Source organism: Cnephaeus nilssonii (assembly GCF_951640355.1).
Source record: "Cnephaeus nilssonii genome assembly, chromosome: 5".
Classification (NCBI taxonomy): Eukaryota; Metazoa; Chordata; class Mammalia; order Chiroptera; family Vespertilionidae; genus Cnephaeus; species Cnephaeus nilssonii.
The window spans coordinates 30,042,808-30,066,959 of NC_137076.1; the positions used below are offsets into that span (position 1 = coordinate 30,042,808).

Sequence of the window (24,152 nt, forward strand, 5' to 3'; positions counted from 1 at the left end):
CAATCATTGGGAATGTTTCGCTCTCACATTGATGTTTTTCCCCCCTCACTCTCCCGTTTGTTCCTCTCTCTCTAAAAATCAATTAAAAAAAGACAATTAGAAAAAACATCTACCACTCTGAAGATAGACCAAAGTGGCATAGGACATGAATAACTGTTCCTGGAAAAAGTACTTGCCCTCACAATTGGAGCAGGCGGTTCCCACTTCCTCGCCCTGAGTGATTCTGAGATTAGGTGACACGCCCTTGCCACGGATGCATAGGGATTGCTGGCCCGCACTGCTGGCAGCAGCTGAAACTAGTACGACTTCTAAGAAAGGCAGCTTGGAAGGCAGTTTGGCAACTGCTTGCAAAATCTAAAAAAGTGCATCCTTTTTGATGCAGTGTTTCTACTTCGAAGAATTTGCCCTTAGCAACTCTGGGCTTGTGTGTGCAAAACCTTGTGTACAAAGCTGTTCTGTACAGCTTATGAGAGCAGAGACCATGAGAAATGACCCAAGCGCTACCTTAAGGGCAGGGCTTCTTCCCCACCAGGAGACACTGAAGTAAAAAGGGCAGGCCTGAAGGTCTTGGGGACCCGCTGCCTGTGAGAACAGCATTGTGGGGATAAGCAGTTTCTGGAAGGCTGGAGAACAAACTTGTAGCAGAGGTTGCTCTTGGGGAGAGGAACTAGAGGATGGGGGTCAGGAGAAAGAGGAAGCCTTGCTTCCCCTGGCTCATAATTTGGTACTTCTTGAATTCAGTGAAAGGGACATGTTAGCTATTCAAAGAAATAAGCCAGCTGGGGAGAGATGGAACTACGTAAGTCCAGGACCCAACTGGAAGTCTCAGTGGTGGGAGCAGCACTGGCTGTGCACCAGAACATTGTGCTGCCTTTGCTGTATGAATGTTAGAGAAAGGAATGATTTCTCTGTTAACAAGTAGTCACTTAGCACAGACGATCCGTAAGGCCTAGTGATTGGGGAAGGGGCGGCAGTGCGAGAACTCTGGCCTGGAGAGGTACCTGCCCTGCTGCCTTGAAGGGTGCTGTCTGTAGGCTGGTGTCCCTGGTCTGGTGAGGTGGCCAAAGCCCTGGCTGCTTGGCTTCCTACTATTACTGTTCCCTCTGCAGGGTACGGTCATTAGGGGTCTCACTCACCCACCAAGCCAGCCCTAAAGAGGAGGGCCTCCTTTTCCCTGGGTCCCCAGAATGAAGAGTCAGGAGGCCTACCTTCTGCCGCTGCCTCAGACAAGCCTCAACCTGCTCCTATGGAAAAGGGGCACAACCCTACTCACCTAAAAGGGCAGAAATGAGGTCCCCACATGGCTAGGGATACATGTCAGGGATTCCTGACAACCCGGGGGCTGCCTTCCCAGCAATCCGAATGTGCATGCTTTCCAGTCAACAGGTAGCAATGGAGCAGGGCCCTTGTTTTCAACCCAGCTGCCCAGTGGCCTGCTGCACCCTCCTGAGGGGGCTGTCCCTGCCACTCCTAGCTACCCAATCTCACAGCTCCTGTAGGATACACATGGTTCCCACTCACCAGAACTTAGGGAAAACAGGTTGTTCTAAGTATAAACCAGCAGTTCACACTGGAGTGACTGCCCCCAGGGGACACTGTGTTCTCATGACAGGGAGTGCTCCTGGCATTGAATGGGCGGGGGCCAGGGGTGCTCCTCAACCCCCACAGTGCCCAGGACGGCCCCCACAGAGAATGACCCAGCCCATGCCGTAAGTGCCCAGACACCTGGTATAGGGCCAGGCCACAGAGTGCTACCTGCTGAGTAAGACAATGGTGCCTGTGTGGGCTAAGCCTGGAGTTAGCAGGGCTAAAGGGGACTGAAGACAATCCTATGCCAACACCTGTGAGTCCTTCTTCCAGCTGAAGCCAGTGGTAGGCGGAGTCCCATGTGAGGAACAATAAGGCAGACGAGCTTTAACTCCACCAAGTCACCCCCTGGCCTCCCCACCTCACAAATGAGAAAATAAGTTGGAAGAGCCTGCCTGGGCACGACCAATCATACAGCATACCGCACGTCATGATCATCTTGGAGGCTTTCTCAAGAAGGGACACGGCTGTGTTGTAGGTACACAGGGCCTCCTGTCTGGCCTGGAACTCATCCTGTGAGTTCACAGCAGGCCCAAGGCCCCCAGGATCAGAGCACTCTGCTTCCTGAAGCCAAGTTTCAAGGCCTTCAAGATCTTGCTTATCTTGAAAAATTGGTCCTCACTGTTTTTATATTTTGTAAGGCTCTTTAAAGAGCCAAAAGAAATGAGACACTCCTATGACACATCTTGCATGACTCAGTATTTTTAAAATATATTTTTATTTATTTCAGAGAAGGAGGGAGAGGGAGAGAGAAAAAGAAACATTAATGATGAGAATCGTCGACTGGCTGCCTCCTGCTCGTTCCCCACTAGGAATTGAACCCGCAACCTGGGCATGTGCCCTGATTGGGAATTGAACCATGATCCCCTGGTTCATGGGTCGACACTCAACCACTGAGCCACACCAGCTGGGCCATGGACTCAGTGTTTTGAGGCTAACTATGGTCTGGGTGTGCTACCTACGAAATGGGTTACACCATCGGCCCTGCTGACCCTGGGATCCAGTCATTCTCCGTGGGGGGTCATCTGGGCACTATGGTGGGTTGAATAGCATCCCTGGCCCCACCCCTCAATGCCAGAAACACCTGTGACAACCACAAATGCCCCAGCCATCACCAGTGTCCACTGGGGGCAGAATCACCCCCAGGTGAGGGTGGGGCGATCGTCCCTTGGAGAAGTTGCACCAGCCAATAGTGAGAGGGGTCAGGTGACACCTGCCATGCACGAGGGATATGGAGGTGAGTGAGGAAAGCCTCTAGCAGGAGCCTGTGATCACCTGCCTAGACATGTCCTATGCAGACACCAGGGTCCCAGATGGACGGACACTGCTCCTGGCCCCGTGAGGAGGTCATCAGAACACGGTGGCAAACTCCACCTGCACCCCTCCATGAGCCAACACAGCTCGAAGCACTAGACATGCTTTATTTAATTTTGTCCCCAGGGATGATCCATCTCTCCATTTCACAAACTAAGGAACTTGGGGCCCTGGCAGTTGGTGGGTGGTGGAGCTGGGACTGGAACTCCACCCACTATAACCACTCAGGTCACAATGTTCCCATGGGGGAGGGTCCCCAGGCTCAGTATGAAGCGAGCCAGCAGTCTAAAGCTGAAAGGACTGCCCTGGATGGTTCTTTACATCACATGTGAATCTCTACCAAGCACTTCCTGCAGGAATCATCCAATTAGGGGTCATGATGACAAATGAATGAGGGCTCCCTGGAAACCGTCATCTTGGGGCATAGACTTTCACAGGCCCTGAATCTCCAGAGAAAAGTGCACACAAGGGAAGGAACCAGGAGGTTGGGAGGTGACTCACAACACCCCCAGATTACCTTGGGTCTTGAACCAGCCCCTTCCTCTTAGAAAGGTGGGGGATCTTGCTAGGAGCCCAGGGGCTGTTGTCTTATTCCCAGCAATTCTCTAAGGGGTTGTTGGAGAAGTCCCATATGAGAAAGATCCAATCAGAAACAAGGAGTTGTCCAATTTTCTGCTCACATTGGATCTGGGGGCTAGGAGAGGAATCTCTGACCTTGTTCTATTGCCGTGGGTCAGGCAAGCTGTGTCCAGCCTAAGGCTCCCTCCCTTCCACTGCAGCAAATCAAAATACTATACAGAGCCGGACTGGAGCGAGCGAGCTGAGTGGTTGTGTAGTTGCATCTCGGAGGCCGGTAGTGCTTGCAGCATGGCTGACCAACTGACTGAAGAAGCTTTTTCACTACATATTTGACAAGGATGGTGATGGAACTATACCAACAAAGGAATTGGGAACTGTAATGAGGCCTCTTGGGCAGAATTCCACAGAAGCAGAGTTACAGGACGTGATAAATGAAGTGGATGCTGATGGTAATGGCACAATCGACTTCCCAGAATTTCTGACAATGATGGCAAGAAAAATGAAAGACACAGACAGTGAAGAAGAAATTCGAGAAGCATTCTGTGTGTTTGCTAAGGATGGCAATGGCTATATTAGTGCAGCAGAGCTTCGCCATGTGATGACAAACCTTGGAGAGAAGTTAACGGATGAAGAGGTTGATGAAATGATCAGGGAAGCAGATATTGATGGTGATGGTCAAGTAAACTATGAAGTTTGTACAAATTACAGCAAAGTGGAGATATTGTACAGAATGTGTTAAATTTCTTATACAAAATTGTTTATTTGCCTTTCCTTTGTTTGTAACTTATTTGTAAAAGGTTCCCCCTACTGTCAAAAAAAAAATACGCATGTATAGTAATTAGGACTTCATTCCTCCATGTTTTCTTCCCTTATCTTACTGTTATTGTCGTCCTGAAACCTTATTTTAGAAAATTAAGTAACATGTTGCATGTGGCTTACTCTGGATATATCTAAGCCCTTCTGCACATCTAAACTTAGATGGAGTTAGTCAAATGAGGGAACATCTGGTTATGCATTTTTTTAAGTAGTTTTCTTTAGGAACTATCAGTATGTTGTTGTTGAAGGGTGGAGTTGTACCTCTGCGTGGACTTTGGACAGTCAACGATATGTACTTAAAAGTTGCACTATTGCATAACGGGTGTATCATCCAGGTACTCGTACACTATTTTTTTGTACTGCTGGTCCTGTACCAGAAACATTTTTATTGTTACTTGCTTTTTAAACTTTGTTTAGCCACTTAAAGAAAATCTGCTTATGGCACAATTTGCCTCAAATCCATTCCAAGTTGTAGATTTGTATTCCAATTTAAAAACTTTTTATTCCCCCCCTGCCCCCCCCCAAAAAACAACAATACTATATAGCTGTCAGCCGGCTATGCCGTGTGCAGTGGAGCAGGGAGGCTTTGCAGAGGGAAGACCTGGCTCTGAGTCCTGGTTCCAAGCCTTACTGGCTGTCTCTTCATCTAGAAAGTGGGGATAAGGGACTAACACTGCCTATGTTGCTTTGAAACTGGGCTCAACTTCTGTGAAGCAGCTCGCAGAGTGCCTGACCCAAAGGAGATGCTAGGAAGTGGTGGCTATTCCCATGGGCCTAGTGACAGGCCCACTATAGGTCCCATCCATGCCTGCTTCCTGCTCCTCCATCACGCAGTACACGCCTGGGCTGTGTGGCACGGGAGGTGCCTTGGTGGCCACAGCTGCTGCCTCAATGACCTCTTGGTCACAGCTGCAGGCTGGGTGGCCAAGTGTGGCCCCATGTCCTCCCACACTGTCAACGAAGGTGAAAAGGACCACAGTTCTTAAGAGTCTGTCCTCAGTTAAGGACATGGAGGAACAGGGCTGCCTGGCAGGAGGGCTGGCTGTGGTCTTACAGATGTGGACTCTGGACTAGAACCCAGCATCTGGCCTCAGGACAGAAGCAGCAGAAACTGGGATCTTTGAGGGGAGTGGTCCCTCAAGTTAATGGTCCCTTACTGCTAACAAAAGCAAAAGCATGCAGCAGGAAGACAACACACCTTTCCTGGACGGCTGATGTGAATCACCACAAGGCAAGTTATTCTGGGCACCTGTGGCGGGGGCCCCTGAGGAGCATATTCCAGCATGCATGTACTCATTCATGTATTTACTCCCACCTATCATGTGCAGGCGGTCCTAGAAGCTGATCAAGGAGCCAGAAAGTAAAGGCCTGAAGTCACTGTCCCCTAGGGCTCACAGAGCAGAGACAATTCTGTCAACACCTCCCCTCTGGACCCATGGTGACACCGCTGGAAGCAGGGGCCATGCCCATCCCAGGTGAGAATTGCTGCTCTAAGCTCCGGAAATGATGCCCAAAGGGAGATGAGCCCCTACATTTCTGTCCCCCACCTCTTGCTCCCCAGAGCACCTACTCCCCCATCTAGCCTGGTGAAAGGTTCAGACCAAAAGGTCATTTGGGTCTGCTGCAGCCCAAAGGATGCAAACCCCACACAAAGAACATAACTTGAGTGCCACACCCAAATGATTTATGATCATTTATGTGATTCTAACTGTGATTGATAGTTATGTGATGTGATTCTAACTGTGATTGAGAATCTGAGGGCTGATTCTCAAGGCTGGATGGGGCCTTAGAGGGGATCAGATTAAGCCCCATCACTTTCCCGTAGCCCTTCCACAACTCTGCATCTGCTTGCACACCTACAGGGACAGGGAGCGCACCCCCTAACAAGTAGCCTGAACATCAGCAAGTGCTTCCTCAGTCTGTCTTACTGCTGTTCCCATCCATGGGTCCAAGGTGGGGGTGGCAGAAGGAAAAACCTATTATGTTTAGGGCAGGGTATTTCCTCTTACCCCCCGCCCCCTCCCCACACACCCCTAGCACTGCTGACACCAGGGACAGGTCATTCTCTGGGGAGCCATCCTGGGCACAGTGGGGAGTGGAGCAGCATCGTTGGCCCCCATCCACTCAGTGCCAGAAGCATCCCCTGTTGTGGTAACCACAGAGGTCTCCAGATATCGCTCCTAGTGGAGACCCCTGGTTTAGGGGAATCCTTAGGGAAATAGTTGCTTCCAAAGACCAGTGAGCTCCATAGACCAACACTAACCCTTTTCAGCTGCTCAGCCCTTCAGAAAGTGCAGAGGGACAAACACCCTCCATACAGCCATCTACTCCTTCCCCTGCTCCCACCATCCTTCTCCCCTCTACCCAGCTGGCCTCTCCTTATTGTGCAAATGAAGCCTAGTCCTTTCTGCAGTGGCTATCATGCCCCACAGGGACCAGACCTCCCTGAGAATCACAAAGCAATAGTTCCCGAATTCGATCTGATCTGGGAAGAGATGTACAAAAAGGCATGGGATCAAGAATGGCCTGCAGCTTTATAGAACCCTGCAGCAAACAGACTGGGGAGGCTGGATGCATGAAAGGCACTGGTAGCAGAAAAAGGGAAAGGTGGCAAGGCCAAAAGGGTAGTCTCCTGGGACTGTGTGGTAGCAGGGAGCTGGGAAAGGGATCAGAAGCTGAGAGTGGAACGATCAGATATGGGCTTACAGGCCGGCAGAGTGTAGTGTGGAGGCCAGGGACAGCAGTGGCGAACCAGGGTGAGAAAGTAGGCATCCTGAAAAGATGTGGGGTATGGAGAGGAGAGGCCTTGTGTTGAAGCTGGGGTTGTAAGGGGGTGGGGGGGGAGGGGCAGGTTTGAGGAAAGAGTGACCTATTCTGGACACACTCAAGCCAAGGTGCATAGGAGAGATGGACAGACACACTCAGGAGAGATAACTAACTGGTCGCTGGCTACATGGGCCTGGAGTTCAGGAGTTAGCTTTGGGCACCAGCAGCAAACAAGGACAGGAAGCTAAGGGTGAACAGCAGGCAGGTCATCAAGGAGCATGTGTAGAGGAGCAAAGAGGCATCTGAGTACAGATTAACCAGGGCCACCACACAAGAACCTGTTCCTGACTGTTCATAGCAACTCTATAATAGGCAAAAGGTGGAAACAGCTCAAGTGTCTACCAAATGGTGATGGACAAACAAAATGTGGCACATCCATACTGGAATATTATTTAGCTACGAAAAGGGATGAGCACTGACATATTACAACCGGAAACATGATGTTCACTAACAGAAGCCAGACACTAAAGGCCACATAGTGTGTGATTCCATTTATGTGAAATGTCCAGAACAGGCAACTCCAGAGACAGAAAGTAGATTTGTGGCTGTCAGAGGCTGGGGGGTGACTGCTGATGGGGAAGGGGCTTCTTTTTGGGCTGATGAAAATGTTCTGGAACTAGATAGTGGTGATGGATACACACATTTGTGAACATACTGAAAACCACGAATTGTATACCGGTACTTTAAATGGGTGGGTTGTATGGCTTAGAATTATATCTGAATAAAGCTGTTACCAACAAAAATTAATGAGTAAGATAATAAAAAGGAGAGCCAGTGAAGGAGACAGAGGGACAGATAGAATGCACAGGAAGCCACTTACTTGGGGAGGGGCACCATTTATTATGTATACTGGTTGAATGGTTAAGTAAAGCAATGCTCAGGGTGCTCTGTCAGTCCATTTACACGTGAGGAAATTGAGGCAGGGAAAAGTAGGCACCTGCCAAAAACACAAGGATGTATGGCAGTCAGGGGCACAAATGTCCTGGCAAGAGTGCACATAAGGGGGAGCTTTGGTCCTCTACTTGATCTCAGTGCTCAACAGACGTCTGTGCATTGGAGGGAGGAGCTTCAGGACTTGCTGACTCCTATCTGCATGCACAAGCAGGCCCCCGCGGTGGCCAAACTCTCAGGGAGGTTGAGTGGGCAGAGTGGTGACCACTGGGGCCTGTGATGGGACAGGAACCACCACAAGGAGCTCCCGGGGCAGAAAGGAGGCCACCAAACACCCCTTTCTGTTGGCTCCCTGTATCAACCCCAGCATGGGCCTGGCCCTCAGCATCCACTCAAGCAGCATGTTCCAGCTCCAGCCTCACCAGGGCACAATGTAGGCTCTGGAAATAAAGTCCCTGCCCTCCCAGGGCTCACGGTCTGAACTTTAGTCCAGGATCTCCCCGCTCAGCGCTGCTGACACTGAGGTGAGGTCATTCACTGTGAGGGCTGTCTTGGGTACTATGGGGTTTGGAACAGCATCCCTGGCCCCCACCCACTCACTGCCAGGAGCATCTCCAGTGTGACAACCACAGATATCCCCAGGTGAGAACCTCTGCTCTCGAAGAGAAAAACTACAGGAACTGCAGTTTGGCTGGTTCCTAAAAGACCAACTCCCTTGATCTCTACACAAACCAGGAGTCCCTGAGTGAGCTTTAGGTCCTCATCCCTCTCAGTGACACTGAGCAAAAGGTCCCCACAATGAACCCCACTCTAGACCTCCCCAAACTCAGGAGTCCCAAGTGTACAAAACCTGCCTGGCCAGAGGTCCCAATAAACAGAGAAGCCAGTGTGAAATCAATGCAAAGCCACTTCTGAAGCCTCATTAGGTTTTCCTGTTTGCTTCCAGGTACTCCTCCCCCAGCCCCAATCAGCCACCACCACCAGCACAGACACCTGAGACACTGCCCCCACCTCAGCGAACCACCTGTCCTTTTTGACCCAAGAGCTGTCCAAGGACCAGAGCCCTGATTTTTGAAGGGAGTGGGCCCAAAACCTTCCTGGAGCAATCCAACCTCACTTGCTACACAAAGAAGATAGTGAGCAGCACACCTGTTTCCACTCTCGGTTCAGAAGGAAACGCCAGTACACTACTGCCAAAACAGAGGAGCCCCCAACATCAAAGGCTATGATGGTCCTCGAGAAATTCTGTTCAATAAGCAGCCTAGGGGTCAACGTACCACCCTGGGGACAGTCCCCAGAGGACCTCACCAGCTCCCAGCTTGCAAATCCTGCTCCCTCCTCCAGGGGAGACTACCCAGCCTCCTTTTCAAAGTCCCCCCCACCTGTCTCCACTCCAGGGCGGGGGGTATATATGCTGTGGGCGGATGGTTTTTCTTTAGATGAATAGTCTTCATTTAAAGTGTGGTTTTAAAAAAAGGTGAAGGGATTAAGAACTACAAATTGCCAGTTATAAAAATAGTCACAGGGATGTAACATACAGCATAGGGAATGTAGTTAATCATATTGTAATAACTGAGTGGTGCCAGATGGGTATCAGATTTGGCTAGTTCCTACAGCACAGGTTAGGGCATGGGCCTGCTGTTGTGGGGATGAAGTGGGGGCCCTGGTTTTGGGGAGCAAAGCTACGCTTGCTATTTACAAAAAGATTGTGGAGGATAGGTATGGGAGGAGAGGTCATGGGTTGCAGGTGGCTCAGAATGGGGAAGTCAAACAAGGCCGTTTTTTTTTGCGGGGGAGGCTCTGATTTGGGGGGAGATCATAAGGTATAAAAATGTCTAATCGCTATGTTATACACCCGAAACTAGTATACTATTGTATGTCAACTACAATTGAAAAAAACAGCACTATGTTAAGATGGAGGGGGTGGTAGAGTCTCACCAGTGAGAGGAATGAGGTCATCATTTGGTGGACTGGGGTAAGGGGATCTAGTTCCCAGCCTGAGAGGCACCCTGAACAAGGAGATGATTTTTTTTATTTTTGCGGGGGTGGAGGGAAGAGAACAGGGAAAAACAGGTTTAGGCTGGACATCTGCACAGTGGTGGGTCTCAGGCTTAGGGTCTGGGACAGGTCTGGGTGATGTAGGACCAATGCAGGGGTGGGGGGCATCGTTTTTAGGAGAAAACAGCTCTGGCTGGGGAGGACATTCCACAATTGGAGGGAGGTGGGGTGTCTGGGGTGATGTGGCTTGTGCTTGCAGGAAGAGACAGACCACAGACCCATCCTGGATCTCAGAGCAGCTGGGCACAGGCAGGCCACCTTAGATTTTGGTGGGGTCAGCCAAAATGGGAGAGCATGATCCTGGGATGGGTCAAGCTGGGAGGACCGGCGATTAAAGCAGTGGGGCTGGAAGAGAGGGGGGCATTTATGCATTCAAACTGCCTTGCCAAAGTGCTTCTGTGTGTCAGGAGCGGAGAGGGGTGCGGTGAATACAATGGGGCACCCAGATAGACAGGGTCTCCACACCTCAGCCTACTTGATTCGGAGTCCACAAGCTCAATTTGAATTTTATGGGGATGGGCGCTGGTTCGAGCCTGGGTGAGTCACATATAGCTATGGAAGGGCTGTTTAAATTTGGACAGGGCCTGAGCTAGGATGGCCCGAACTTGGGAGACCCGGGTTTGACAAGCCAGAGATGAATAGCACATATTATTAGGGCATGGGCCCGCTGTTCTGGGGGTGAGATGGGCGGGGGGGTCCCCTTGTTTTTGGTTTTGGGGGCAGAGCTCGGTCCCATGTTTATAAAAGGGTTGCGGGAGGGGGGGGGTGAGGTCGACGGCTGCAGGTAACCCGGATTGGAGAGGTCACTCAGGGCTGGGTTTGGGGGTGAGGTTCGAATTTGGGAGTTAAGACGGTAGTGGGATGCTGAGGTCACTGGGCCTAGCTCGGCTTGGGGGCGGTGTTCTGGGGTCCGGCGGCCTCCTGAAGCGCCCTAGCTTGGGTGTCGCATCACGACACGTCGGTTCGATTCTAGGGGACTCTGGGTTGGTCCGCGCAGCCGCCAGGCCCGGCTCGGGGGTCGCGGCTCGGGCCCGGGGGGCGGGTCCCCAGATTCCGGCCACCTTACCTGGCTCGCTCCCGTCACCGGCTGGCTCCGCGGCCCCGCCTCTTCCGGCGCCGCGCCGCGCCGCGCCGCACCGCCTCCGTTGCCCGCAGCCCCGCCGGGTCGGCTGCGGCCGCCACTGACGGGATTCCCGGCTCCGCGCTCCTTAATATGGCGGCGATCGCGGCTCCGCGGCCTCCCGCGCCCTCCTCAGCCGCGCGCGCTCCCGCGGCCGGCCACGCCCCCGCGCCGGCGCGGTGCGTGCTGCCGCCACGCCCCACCACGCCCCCGGGGCACGCCCTCCGCACGGGGCTGCGCCTGCGCGCATTGGGCATCTCGGGAGGACGTGACGTAGCCTGCAATTCGAATCAATACAGGAAGCGCGGCGCCACGCGTTGCCAAGGGCAACCGTGGCCGGAAGAGGACCTGGGGGCTGGCGGAGGTGGCTCCCTGGAATATAGAGAAAAGACTGCTTAGTTTAGGACGTGGTTCTTAGTAGGGGATGGTCGCAGAAACGGACGCCCCAGGGCAGACCCACCCTAGGGTGGACAGAAGCCAGACCCACATAGCAATGAGGCAGTCACACCAGGTGATGGGACTCAATGACAGGTGTATGTGCGGGACATGCAAACCCCACTACCTGCGGACATTTATTCATTCATTCAACACTTATTGCTCCTACCTAGTGCTTCTCCAGGCTCTCCAAGAAGGGAACAGAACAGAAAGAAAAAATAAATCTGCTCAAAAAAAAAAATCTCTGCTCCAAAAATAGAAAATGGGCAAAGGATCCCAACAGACAATTCTCTAAAGAAAATGAATGGCCCATAAGCACATGCTCACGATCGTTAGTCATTAGGAAAATGCAAATCAACTGCAGTGCGATACCAATTAATGCATACTAGGATGGCAATGTTAAAAAACAAAAGAATCCCCTACCCCAGAATATAACAAGGGTGGCCAAAATGTGGAGCAACTGGAACCCTCACGCATTGCTGGTGGGAATGGAAAATGCTGCAACCACTGTGGAAAACAGCTTGGTGTGGTTCATCAAAAAGTTAAACAGCTCTAGCTGGTCTGGCTCAGTGGATAGAGCGCCTGCCTGTAGACTGAAGGGTCCTGGGTTCGATTCTGGCCAAGGGCACATGCCTGGGTATGGGCTCAATCCCCAGTAGGGGGCGTGCAGGAGGCTGCCAGTCAATGATTCTTTCTCATCATTGATGTTTCTCTCTCTCTCTCTCTCTCTCTCTCTCTCTCTCTCTCTCTCTCCCTTCCTCTCTGAAATCAATAAAAATATATTTTAAAAAAATATATTTTTTAAAGTTAAACAGAGTGAACATATGACCCAGCAATTCCACTTCTAGGTATATAACCAAGAGAATTAAAGATAACTATTTACAGAAATATTTGTACACAAATGTTCATAGCAACATTATACATAACTAGAGGCCTGGTGCATGAAATTCGTGCACGGGTAGGGTCCCTAGGCCTGGCTGGCGATCAGGACTGATTGGGGCCTTCCTTCATTCTGCGCCACTCCCTGGTGGTCAGCGCACGTCATAGCGAGCGAGCGAACTCCCGGTCTCCCAGTCGAACTCCTGAGGGACACTTTGCATATTAGCCTTTTATATATATAGATAGCCAAAAACTGCAAACAACCCACCAACAAAAAATGGAATGAATAAACAGACTGTAGTATATCCATATCATGGCATACTGTTTGACACTAAAAAGGAGTGAAGCACTGACATATGCTACAACATGGATGAGCATGTTGAAAACACGGTGCTCAGTGAGAGAAGCCACACAAAAAGGCCACATAGTGTGTGATGTCATTTATGTGAAATGTCAAAAACAGGCAAATCATGTTCTGGGATAGGAAGTGGATTTGTGGTTGTCAGGGGGAGTGGGATAGGGAGTGACTTTTAGGGACTTCCTTATTGGGGTGATGAAAGTGTTCTAAAATTGATGTAGTAATGGTTGCACAACTCTGAATATTCTAAACCCCACTAAATTATACGCTTTAAATGAGTGAATTTTACAGTATGTGAAATTACATCTCAGTTGTAAAAAAAATTCCTGTATGCCTGGAGCTGAATTGTGGAGAATAACAAAAAAAGGAAAGTGGAAAGTAAAGGTCTTAACCTTTTGCACTCGGATGTTGAGTGTGACTCGACACAGTTAGCATTAGAATAAAGGAATCGAGAAAAAAGCAAGCGAGTGCAAAGGGTTAAATACAGTGATCAAGGAATGTCTCACTGCAATGATGACACTTGGAAAGATTGGAAAGGGAAGAGCATACCATGGTACACAATTTCTGTTCATTCAGTATGAAATTATCCGATCTAATAAAAGAGCAATATGCAAATTAACCATCACTCTGCTACACCCACCAGCCACACCCCACCAGCCAATCAGGAGCGAGTATGCAAATTAACCCAACCAAGATGGCTGCAGCCACGGAGCGAGCAGGAGGCTTGGGTTTCCCCGGCAATGGAGGAAGCCAAGCTTTCCGCACACCCTGGCTGGCCCAGGCCTCCACTCAAGGCTACAAAATTTCAATTATAGAAGATAAATAAATCCCAACAAAAATGGCTGTGGCCACAGAGCAAGCAGGAAGCTTGGCTCCGCTCAAGGCTACAAAGTTTTAATTATAAAAGATAAATAAATCCCAGATACCAGGGCCTTTGCTTGGGTTGCCCGGGGGGCATGGCCAGCCTGCAAACCACCACAGGCCCCTAGCCCAGGCCACCCCACGCCCCAAGGGAACCCCCACCCTGATCCAGGACACCCTTCAGGGCAAAACAGCTGGCCCCCACCCATGCAGCAGGTCTCTATCCTATCTAATAAAAGAGTAATATGCAAATTGACCATCACTCCAACACACAAGATGGCTGCCCCCATGTGGACACAAGATGGCCACCACAAGATGGCCAGCAGGGGAAGGCAGTTGGGAGGGACCAGGCATGCAAGGGAGGGCAGTTGTGGGCGGTCAGGCCAGCAGGGGAGGACAGTTGGGAGGGACCAGGCCTGCAAGGGAGGGCAGTTGGGGGCGATCAAGCCTGCAAGGGAGGGCAGTTAGGGGTGACCAGGCCGGCAGAGGAGGGAAGTTGGGGCGACCAGGCCTGCAAGGAAGGGCAGTTGTGGGCGATCAGGCCAGCAGGGGAGGGCAGTTGGGAGGGGACCAGGCCTGCAGGGGAGGGCAGTTAGGGGCAAACAGGCTGGCAGGGGAGCAGTTAGGCATCAATCAGGCTGGCAGGGGAGTGGTTAGGAGGTGATCAGGCTGGCAGGCAGAAGCGGTTAGGGACAATCAGGAAGGCAGGCAGGTGAGCAGTTGGGAGCCAGCAGTCCTGGATTGTGAGAGGATGTACGACTGCCCGTTTAGGCAGTCGGACATCCCTCGAGGGGTCCCAGATTGGAGAGGGTGCAGGCTGGGTTGAGGGACACGCCCCCCCCTGTGCACAAATTTCGTGCACCGGGCCTCTAGTATAACATAAACACTTGTTTATTTTATTTCAGTGAACTCTGCCACCACTGTAGGGTTTGGATCAGTGCCATCCAGGGTCACTGGGGAGCTACAAAAGCAAAGGGCTGTGCCTGGACAGTCCCCACAAGTGCTGGACTATCCTGGGCCAGTGGCTTGGCCTTTCAAAATGCCTCCCCTATAGCACGGAAGGAAATGGATCTCTTAGGAGCCATACCCCAAGGAGAAGGGTGGGAAGGAAGGGAGAAGGGATGCAGAGGAAAAGAAGCAGATGAGGCAGTGAGAGTCTTGGGACATAAATAAATGGCCTTTCTAAAAAATAAATAAATAAAATAAAAACTAAAAAAAAGGCCTTTCTGATTGAGAAAAATACAATAGAGCAGGCCATCCCATAGAAGCATAACATGAGGCACATAATTAATTTAAAATTTTCTAGTAGCCACATTTAAAAAGTACAAAGAAACCAGTGTCATTGATTTTTTAAAAATATATATTTTTTATTGATTTCAGAGAGGAAGGGCGAGGGAGAGAGAGAGATAGAAACATCAATAATGAGCGAGAATCATTGATTGGCAGCCTCCTGCATGCCCCACACTGGGGATCCAGCCCACACCCCGGGCATGTGCTCTGACTGGGAATTGAACCGTGACCTCCTGGTTCCTAGGTCGACGCTCAACCAATGAGCCACACCAGCTGGGCCTGTGTCACTGATTTTAATAATATATTTTATCAACTCCATATGCCAAAAGGTCTTCACTAGTACATTTAAACATGAAATCAAAATCAACAATTATCAATGAGATAATTTGTTACTTTCTCATATTAGGTCTTAAAATCCAGTGTGTATTGTGTATTTACAGCTTATCTCTATTTGGGTGCTAATTTTCACTGAAAATACTTGATCTCTGTTTATGTTTTAGAAAATTTTACAGTGGAACAAGTAGATTCACAGGTGAATCTGCTTACAAGTTTTCCAATAACTGAATCGAATATCAGATGTTTCCATTGCCATTTAAATTACTTACAATTTTAGGCCCTGGCTGGGTAGCTCAGTCGGTTAGAGCATCGTCCCAAAATGCCAAGGTTGTGGGTTCGATCTCCAGTCAGGGCACATACAAGAAGCAATCAGTGAATGTATAAATAAGTGGAACAACAAATCAGTCTTTCTCTCCCTCCCTCCCTCCCCCTTCTCTCTCTCTGAAAATCAACAAATAAAATTAAAAACAAAAATTTTTAAAGTTAAAGATCCAGTCTCATAGTGGCCACATTTTAAATGCTCTGTAGCCACAGCTAGTCAGTAGCTACCACATTGGACGGTACAGATATAGAATGTGTATATCGTAGAGAATTCTTTTGGACAAAGAAGGTCCAGGGCAGTGCTGAGCATAGAGAAGGAGATCAAATAAATGTTAAATGGAGAAACTTCTTGACTATCTGCCCCTCCAGACTAGGTCTGATTTATCTCTTTCCTCAAGCCCAGCACCAGATTCAATAAACATGTCTCTAATATTTACTGCTCCTCACCCCAAACCCAGATGATCAACATTCCAACTAAAACATGACATGTAGAACTAAACAAAATGATTCAGAGGAACTGCACCTTTAAAAAAATTCTGATGATGATGAAAAAGTGTCCAAATCCTCAGTACTTCTCCTTTTCGTTTCAGACAAACTAGGTGCACACCAAAGGAGCAAAAGAAAGTGAGCAAATTTTACCTGAATCAGAATTCCCACTCTGACATTGGACTTGGTTGTTTTATTTTCAATAAAGACAGCATTTGACAGGGCTGGATCCTGTCTTTATTTAAAAATATGGATTTTTTTTGTATTAAATTTTAAATTAATGAGGGAGGGATGTGTTATAAAAGAACAACACGGGAGATCATCGTGCATTGGTTTCCTGTTGCTGCTGTAACAACTCTCAATATAAATGTTAATTTAAAAAAATATTTTTAAATTGATTTTAGAGAGGAAGGAAGAGGGAGAGAGAGATAGAAACATCAGTGATGAGAGAGAATCGTTGATCAGCTGCCTCTTCCCTCCCCCACTGGGGATGGAGCCCACAACCTGGGCGTGGGCCCTGACCTGGAATGGAACTGTGACCTCCGGGTTCATAAGCAGACGCTCCACCACTGAGGCACGCCGGCCAGCCGGGCTCCATTGAGTTTTAGAGTGGAACGGAAGGAGGGGAGGAGGAAGGGTAGAGGTGGAGGAGGAGGCGGTGGAGGTGCGGGTGGAAGAGGAAGAGATGAAGGGAAGGGGTGAGAGAGAGAGAGAGAGAGAAAGAGAGATCCATATGAGAGAGACACATCAATTGGTTGCCTTCTGCATGTGCCCCGACCGGGGCCAGGGATTGAAACTGTAAGCCAGGTATGTGCCCTTGACTGGGAACTGAAGTGTATAGGTTCATGCTCTAACCACTAAGCATACCAACCAGGAAGATGTCAATTTAAAAAAGGTAAAAATTGCATTAAAATAGTATTTATCTCATTTATTGAGTTTCTTGGACAACTTCAATTTTATGCTCATCTCCCACCCACACTATGTCCTCTCTCTGGTCTTGCTTATAGAGAATATTATTTGATTCCTATTCATTCCACCCCTTCTTTAGCAGAGGTTAACGTTTTGACAAACTAGAAGTCCAGAGCGGTGACAGAGCCCAGTAAACATTCAATAAATTGTTCCTGGCTCTGCACTGGGTGCAGAGAGAACAGGGGACCAGAGCCCAGAGGAAGTCTCTCCCTCTGCCCAGGCTGGGGCAGGAGGCCCGGCTGAATGCCCACGCTGAGATCAGAACTATAGGTGTGGTGGGTTCAACTGTGTCCCCCAAAATGACAGGTCCGCCTCCTGATCCCTGATCCCTGGAAATGAGACCTTATTTGGAAACTGGGTCTTTGCAGATGGAACCAAGTTAAGGTGAGATCATCATGGAGTAAGGTGAGCCCCCAATCCAGTGACTGGTGTCCTTATAGGAAGAGGGAAATGTGGACACTCACAGGGAGACAGTCACGGGAGACTAGCAGGGGTCCTCAAACTTTTTAAACAGGGGGCCAGTTCACTGTCCCTCAGACCGTTGGAGAGCCGGACTATAGTTTAAAAAAAACTATCAACAAATTCCTATGCACACTGCACATATCTTATTTTGAAGTAAAAAAACAAAACGGCAAAAACACCCGCATGTGGCCCGCGGGCCGTAGTTTGAGGACGCCTGGACTAGAGTGATGCATTTAGAAGCCAAGGACAGCCAGCCATCACCAAAAGCTGGGAGAGACAGGAAGGACCCTCCTCTGGAGCCTTCAGAGGGAGCACGGCCCGGCCGGCACCTCGAGTTTGGATTCCTGGCCTCCACGGCCTTTCTCAAGGGTAGAGGGGCCTGGAACAGAAGGTGCGGGAAGGTGCAGGTTTCTCTCCTGCTATCAGGTTCTCACAGGTCCGCAGGCTCAAGGTTCCAAGTTCCCTGACACAGACCTTGCTTTGGGTGTGGCTTCCATATCTGCTTCCTGCATCCCTGGCCCTATCTCCTTCCCCCAGAGCAGCACTCCTGACCCTGTAGCTTCCCAGTGTCAACATAGGTGTGAACATTAGCCTGAGCCACAAAACATGATGCGATGGTGCACTTGCCAGCCAGCCAAAGTCGGCTGCAAAGTCAGTTATCTGCGGTCACCCTCAGAAGGCACAGGAAGACAACAAAATCATCATCATCAGAATGTCAGCTTCCTGAGGCCAGAGACAGTGTTTCATTCTATGTCCTCCATGCCTGGGACAGTGCCTGCCACACAGTAGGTGCTCAATAAATATTTGTGACATGAATGACCGAATGTCTTAAACCTGTAGTTGGCACATCAAAGTGAGTTTGTTGCTAAGAATGGCATATTTAATCCATTATTCATTTTTAAAAACTGATTGATTTTAGAGAGACAGGGAGAAACATCAGTTCATTGTTTTACTTATTTATGCATTCATAAATAAGTAAAACAATGTGCCCTGACCGGGGATCGAACCCACAACCTTGGCGTATCTGAAGGATGCTCTAATTGAGCAACCAAGCTACCTGGCCAGGGCTAATCAAAAAAATTTTTTTTTGTTAATCCTCACCTGAGGATATTTTTTCTATTGTTTTTTTGAGAGTGGAAGGGGGGGGGGGAGAGAGAGAGAGAGAGAGAGAGAGAGAGAGAGAGAGAGGTTGATGTGAGACACATTAATTGGTTGCCTCCTGCATGTACCCCAACTGGGGCTGGGGATCAAACTTGCAACCCGGGTATGTGCCCTTGACCAGGAATCGAATTGGAGACCCTTCTGTGCACTGGCCAATGCTCTAACCATCTAGCAACACTGGCCGGGGCCAATCCATTTTTTTTGGGTCTGAACAGGTTTTATTATACACACGGGGTGGGGCTCAGTCCTCCTTGGCTGCTGCTTTCTTCATGGCTGCAAGGACCTCACTCAGCTCCTCTTGCTCTTGGCAGGACATGTGTCCCCACCCTTTTCTTCTTTTTTTAAAAAAAATATATTTTTATTGATTTCAGAGAGGAAGGGACAGGGAGAGAGAGATAGAAACATCAATAAGAGAGAATTATCAATTGGTGGCCTCCTGTATGCCCCTTACTAAGGGTAGAGCCTGCAACCTGGGCATGTGCCCTGACTGGGAATCGAACCATGACCTCCTGGTTCATAGGTTGACCCTAACCACTGAGCCATGCCTGCTGGGTTCCACCCATTTCTTTATTTAAAAAATATTTTTACTAGTGGCCCGGTGCACAAAATTCATGCAGGGGGTGTGTGTGTCCCTCAGCCCAGCCTGCACCCTCTCCAATCTGGGACCCCTCAAAGGATGTCCTATTGCCAGTTTACAGGGATTGGGCCTAAACCAGCAGTCGGACATCCCTCTCACAATCCGGGACTGCTGGCTCCTAACCGCTCACCTGCCTGCCTGCATGCCTGCCAAACTGCTTGTCCCCAACTGTCCCCACACCGCCGACCTGCTTGCCCCCTAATGCCTCCCCTACCAGCCTGATCACCCCTAACTGCCTCCCATTCCGGCCTGCTCACCCCCAACTGCCCCTCCTGCTGGCCTGCTCATCCCACCTCCCCTCCCCACTGGCCTGCTCGCCCCCAACTGCCCCCCTGCTGGCCTGCTCACTCCAAACTGCCCCCCCCCCGCTGTCCTGATCACCTCCAACTGACCCCCACTGACGTCCTGCTCGCCCCCAACTGGCCCCCCTGCTGGTCTGCTTACCCCCAACGGCCCCGCCCTCCACCAGCCTGATCACTCACAACTGCCATCCCATCCTGGCCTGATCACCCACAACTGCCCTCCTCTCTTGGCCTCTAACTGCCTCTACCTCGGCCCTGCCACCATGGCTTTGTCCAGAACATCTGGAAGGTTTCCCAGTCTAATTAGCATATTACCCTTATATTAGTATAGATAGAGGCCTGGTGCACGGGTGGGGGCTGGCTGGTTTGCCCTGAAGGACGTCCCGGATCAGAGTGGGGGTTTCCTTGGGGCATGGGGCAGCCTGGGCGAGGGGCCTGTGGTGGTTTGCAGGCCGGCCACGCCCCCATGGGGTGAGGGTCCCCGCTGGGGGGGCATGGCCAGCCTGGGTGAGGTGCTGAGGGCTGTTTTCAAACTGGCCATACCCCCTTCAGGGTGGGGGTCCCCACTGGAGTGCCTGGCCAGCCTGGGTGAGGGGCTGAGGGCTGTTTGCAGGCTGGCCAAGCCGCCCAGTGGGGACCCTCCCCATGGGGGTGTGGCCAGCCTAGGTGAGGGACTGAGGGCTGTTTTCAGGCTGGCCACACCCCCTTCAGGGTGGGGGTCCCTGCTGGGGTGCCTGGCCAGCCTGAGTGACGGGCTCATTGCTCCCAGCCCCTCCTTTTTTTCTTTTTTTCAGCACTTCCTTGAGCAGAGGCCAGGGCCTGCTGGAAGCAGGTATCTGGGATTTATTTATCTTCTATAATTGAAACTTTGTAGCCTTGAGCAGAGGCCAGGGCCGGCCAGGGCGGGTGGGAAGCTTGGCTTCCTCCATCGCTGGGGGCAACCCAAGCCTCCTGCTTGCTCCTGCTCCGTGGCTGCCGCCATATTTGTTGGGTTAATTTGCATACTTGCTCCTGATTGGCTGGTGGGCATGGCTGGTGGGTGTAGCAGAGGTATGGTCAATTTGCATGTTTCTCTTTTATTAATGTAGATTGATTTCAGAGAGGAAGAAAGAGGGAGGGATAGAAACATCAATGATGACAGAGAATCACTGATCGGCTGCCTCCTGCATGTCCCCTACTGGGGATTGAGCAGGCAACCTGGGCATGTGCCTTGACTGAGAATCAAACCATGACCTCCTGGTTCATAGGTCGACGCTCAACCACTGAACAACACCAGCAAGGATATTTTTTTAAGGTTTTTATATTTATTTATATATTTTATTGATTTTTTACAGAGAGGAAGAGAGAGGGATAGAGAGTTAGAAACATCGATGAGAGAGAAACATCGATCAGCTGCCTCTTGCATACCACCCCACTGGGGATGTGCCCGCAACCAAGGTACATGCCCTTGACCGGAATCGAACCTGGGACCTTTCAGTCCACAGGCCGACGCTCTCTCCACTGAGCAAAACCGGTTTCAGCTAAGGTTTTTAAATTGATTTTTAAAGAGAGAGGAAAGGGGAGAAAGAGAGAGAAATATCGATGTGAGAGAGAAACGTCGATCAGCTGCCTCAAGCATGTCCCCTACCAGGGATGGAGCCTGCCACCCAGGCATGTGCCCTGACCAGAATGGAACTAGCAACCTTTCAGTGCATGGGATGATTCTCAACTAACTGAGCCACACCAGCCAGACCTATTTAATCAGTCCCCCTGTTGATGAATGATTCATTTATTCCTTCCTCAAATACTTATTCAGCACCTGCTATGTGCCAGGTGTGTAACAGTTGCTGTGGTCCACTTAGTGATGTGCTGGAGCCCATGTGTATTGACTCAGAAAACTCAATGTCAGGAATTAATGAGTGGACCATAGCGGGACTATTTCCACCACAGGAACTGGGAAACACTACAAATCAGGGATCTGTTTTTATTTTCCGGTAAGACTGCATCATTTCAGACAAAAATCCCTGCTTTCATGGTAATTATATTCTAGTGGGGAAGACAGATAGTAACCAAAATAATTAGAAAGTCATACAGCCCTAGCCTGTTTGGCTCAGTGGATAGAGCATGGGCCTGCAGACTGAAAGATCCTGCGTTCAATTCCAGTCAAGAGCACATGCCTGGGTTGTGGGCTCGATCCCCAGTGGGGGGCGTGCAGAAGGCAGCCAATCAATGATTCTTTCTCCTCATTGATGTTTCTCTCTCCCTCTCCCTCTCCCTTCCTCTCTGAAATCAATAAAAATATATATTTTTTTAAAAAAAGAGAAAAGCAAGTCATACAGTAAAATATAGATGCCATGGGGGACGATAAAGCAGGGAACTGGACAAAGGAATGCTGGGAATGAGGTTATGATCTGAATTAAAGTGCTCAGGGAAGGCTTCATTCAGCAAAGGAGCAAACATTTCAGTGAGCGAGTGAACAGAAGTATTTGGAGGGAAAAGTTCCAGGTGGAGTGAAGAGCATGTGCAAAGGAAGAACAGCAGGAGGTTCATGTGGCTGGAGCAGAGGGAGCAAGGGAGAAAGAAGGGGGAGGTGAGAGCAGGGAGTGGACAGGGGCAGGTAGTGCAGGGTCTTGTGGGCCTCTGGGAGGACTTGGGCTTGTACCCCAAAGGAGGTAGGAGCCCTGGAGGGCTGTGGACAGAGCAGAGAACTGACTTGGGTGCTCACAGGCACCCTGTTGTGGCTGCTGTGGAGGGTACAGACTGTAGGAGAAGAGGGGTGGGGGGAGCCCAGGATCTAGGGTGGAGGGTACTTGCACTGGTTCAGGTAAGTGATGATGGAGGACTGGACCCTATGGAGAAAGAGGCCAGGCTGTTAGTATTTTTGCCCCCCGCCCCCCCATTTCTTTGCTATTTCAAATAATGTTGCAACAAGTGCTTCATTTTCATTTTTTAAATTTAAAAAAATTTGAATTTTTAACATTTTAATATAGTTCAGATCTGCATGTCTGGTTCATTTCCGCTCCTTCACTACCAAACCTGGGGGCAGGGACTGCTTCAGTTTCTCTGCCTTCTCTTTGTGTGGACCAAGATATAAAGGCATCTGCTGCATCAGACTTGAAACTTCACAATATCCTTCTTTTTCTTGATCTTGACAGATCTGTCATCTGTTCGCCTGGCTGTGAGCAGGAAGTCCTTGATTTCCTCAGTTTTGCCAGGCATGGCTAGGAGGCATACAGACAGCCTGTGGCTGGCACCTCGGGTAACCTCTGTGTACCGTCCAAGAGGCACTCAGAGCAAGAAATGAAGAGCCCTCTTTAATTTTTAAGAGACACTGCTGTAGTGCTCGCTTCGTTAGCACATATGCTAAAAATAAAAAGAACACTGCTCTCATAAATTCGACAAAATGGATTTGTAGACTCAAAGGTTTTGCATTTAAAAGTTAAAACATTTCAAATGTTTAAGCTTGAAATGTTCAAACACTGAAAAAAGAAGTAGCCCTCCCCCCCACCAATTTTTCTAAAGGTTTATTATGAAAACTTTCAAATGCATAGAAAAGTTGAAAGACTTTTACAGTGAATTGTCATTTGCCCACAGTCCATTTTCTCCAATTGCCATTTTCTATATTTGCTTTATTATATACCTATCCATAAATATATCAATTTTTTATGCATCTAAAAAAATCACTTATTAGGATGGCTATCAAAAATTGGAAAATAACAAGTGTTGGTGAGGATGTGGACAAATTGGAACCTTTGTGCACTGCTGGTAGCTGCTGTGAAAGAGTTTGGTGGTTTCTCAAAAAGTTAAACATCGAGTTACCATATGACCCAATAGTTCCACTCCTAGGTATTTGCATACCCATGTCCACCGAAGCATGATTCATAATAGCCAAAAGGTGGGAATGACCTGTGTCTATCAATAGATGAACAGATAAAGAAAAGTGGTCTATCCCGTATAGTGGAATATTAGTCACCCTTGAAAAAGAAAGGGAATTCTGGCTAATGTTACCATGTGGATTAACCTTGTGGACATTATGCTCAGTGAAATAAGCCAGACACCAAAGGACAAATATTGTATGATGCCACTTTATGAGGTCCCTAGAGGTGTTAAATTCACAGAGGCAGAAAAAATAGAGGTTAATAGGTAATAGGGCCCGAGGCCACTGTGAATAATGCTGCTATGAACATGGGTATACAATTATTAGGGTCCCTGCTTTTGTTTCTCTTGGGTGTATACCTATGGTAGTTCTATGTTAACTTTTTGAGGAACCACCATACTGGTTTGACACAGTCACTTAAAAACTCTCTTCTTCTTGTGTGAACAGCATCCTAGTGACAGCCTGTGGTGGCTTGGACCGTCATGGGGTGATAAAGATGAGCGAAGTGACTAGGTTCAAACTCTATTTCAGAGGTAGAGTCAACAGGACTGTGGATGGATGGGATGAGGAGGCTAATGGTGCTGTCCCCTCAGTTACTCAAGTTGACA

At 49.5% G+C, this 24,152-nt stretch overlaps 1 protein-coding gene and 2 pseudogenes across 5 annotated transcripts in view; 1 reads left to right on the plus strand and 2 right to left on the minus strand.

Annotated features, from left to right (window-relative positions):
* The window catches only part of FZR1 (fizzy and cell division cycle 20 related 1), a 41,853-nt gene that overhangs the window by 14,452 nt on the left and 3,249 nt on the right, over nucleotides 1-24,152 (minus strand). For all 3 annotated transcript variants that reach the window (XM_079771840.1, XM_079771839.1, XM_079771841.1), the window contains one exon: nucleotides 11,138-11,563. The gene's annotated coding sequence lies outside the window, so the exon portion shown is untranslated. Of the gene's footprint in view, nucleotides 1-11,137; nucleotides 11,564-24,152 lie in introns of those variants that run through there.
* LOC307099842 (neo-calmodulin-like) lies at nucleotides 3,769-11,122 on the plus strand (annotated as a pseudogene). The gene has a single exon. The product of its transcript is annotated as a neo-calmodulin-like (transcript).
* LOC307100797 (large ribosomal subunit protein eL38-like) lies at nucleotides 22,033-23,120 on the minus strand (annotated as a pseudogene). The gene has a single exon. The product of its transcript is annotated as a large ribosomal subunit protein eL38-like (transcript).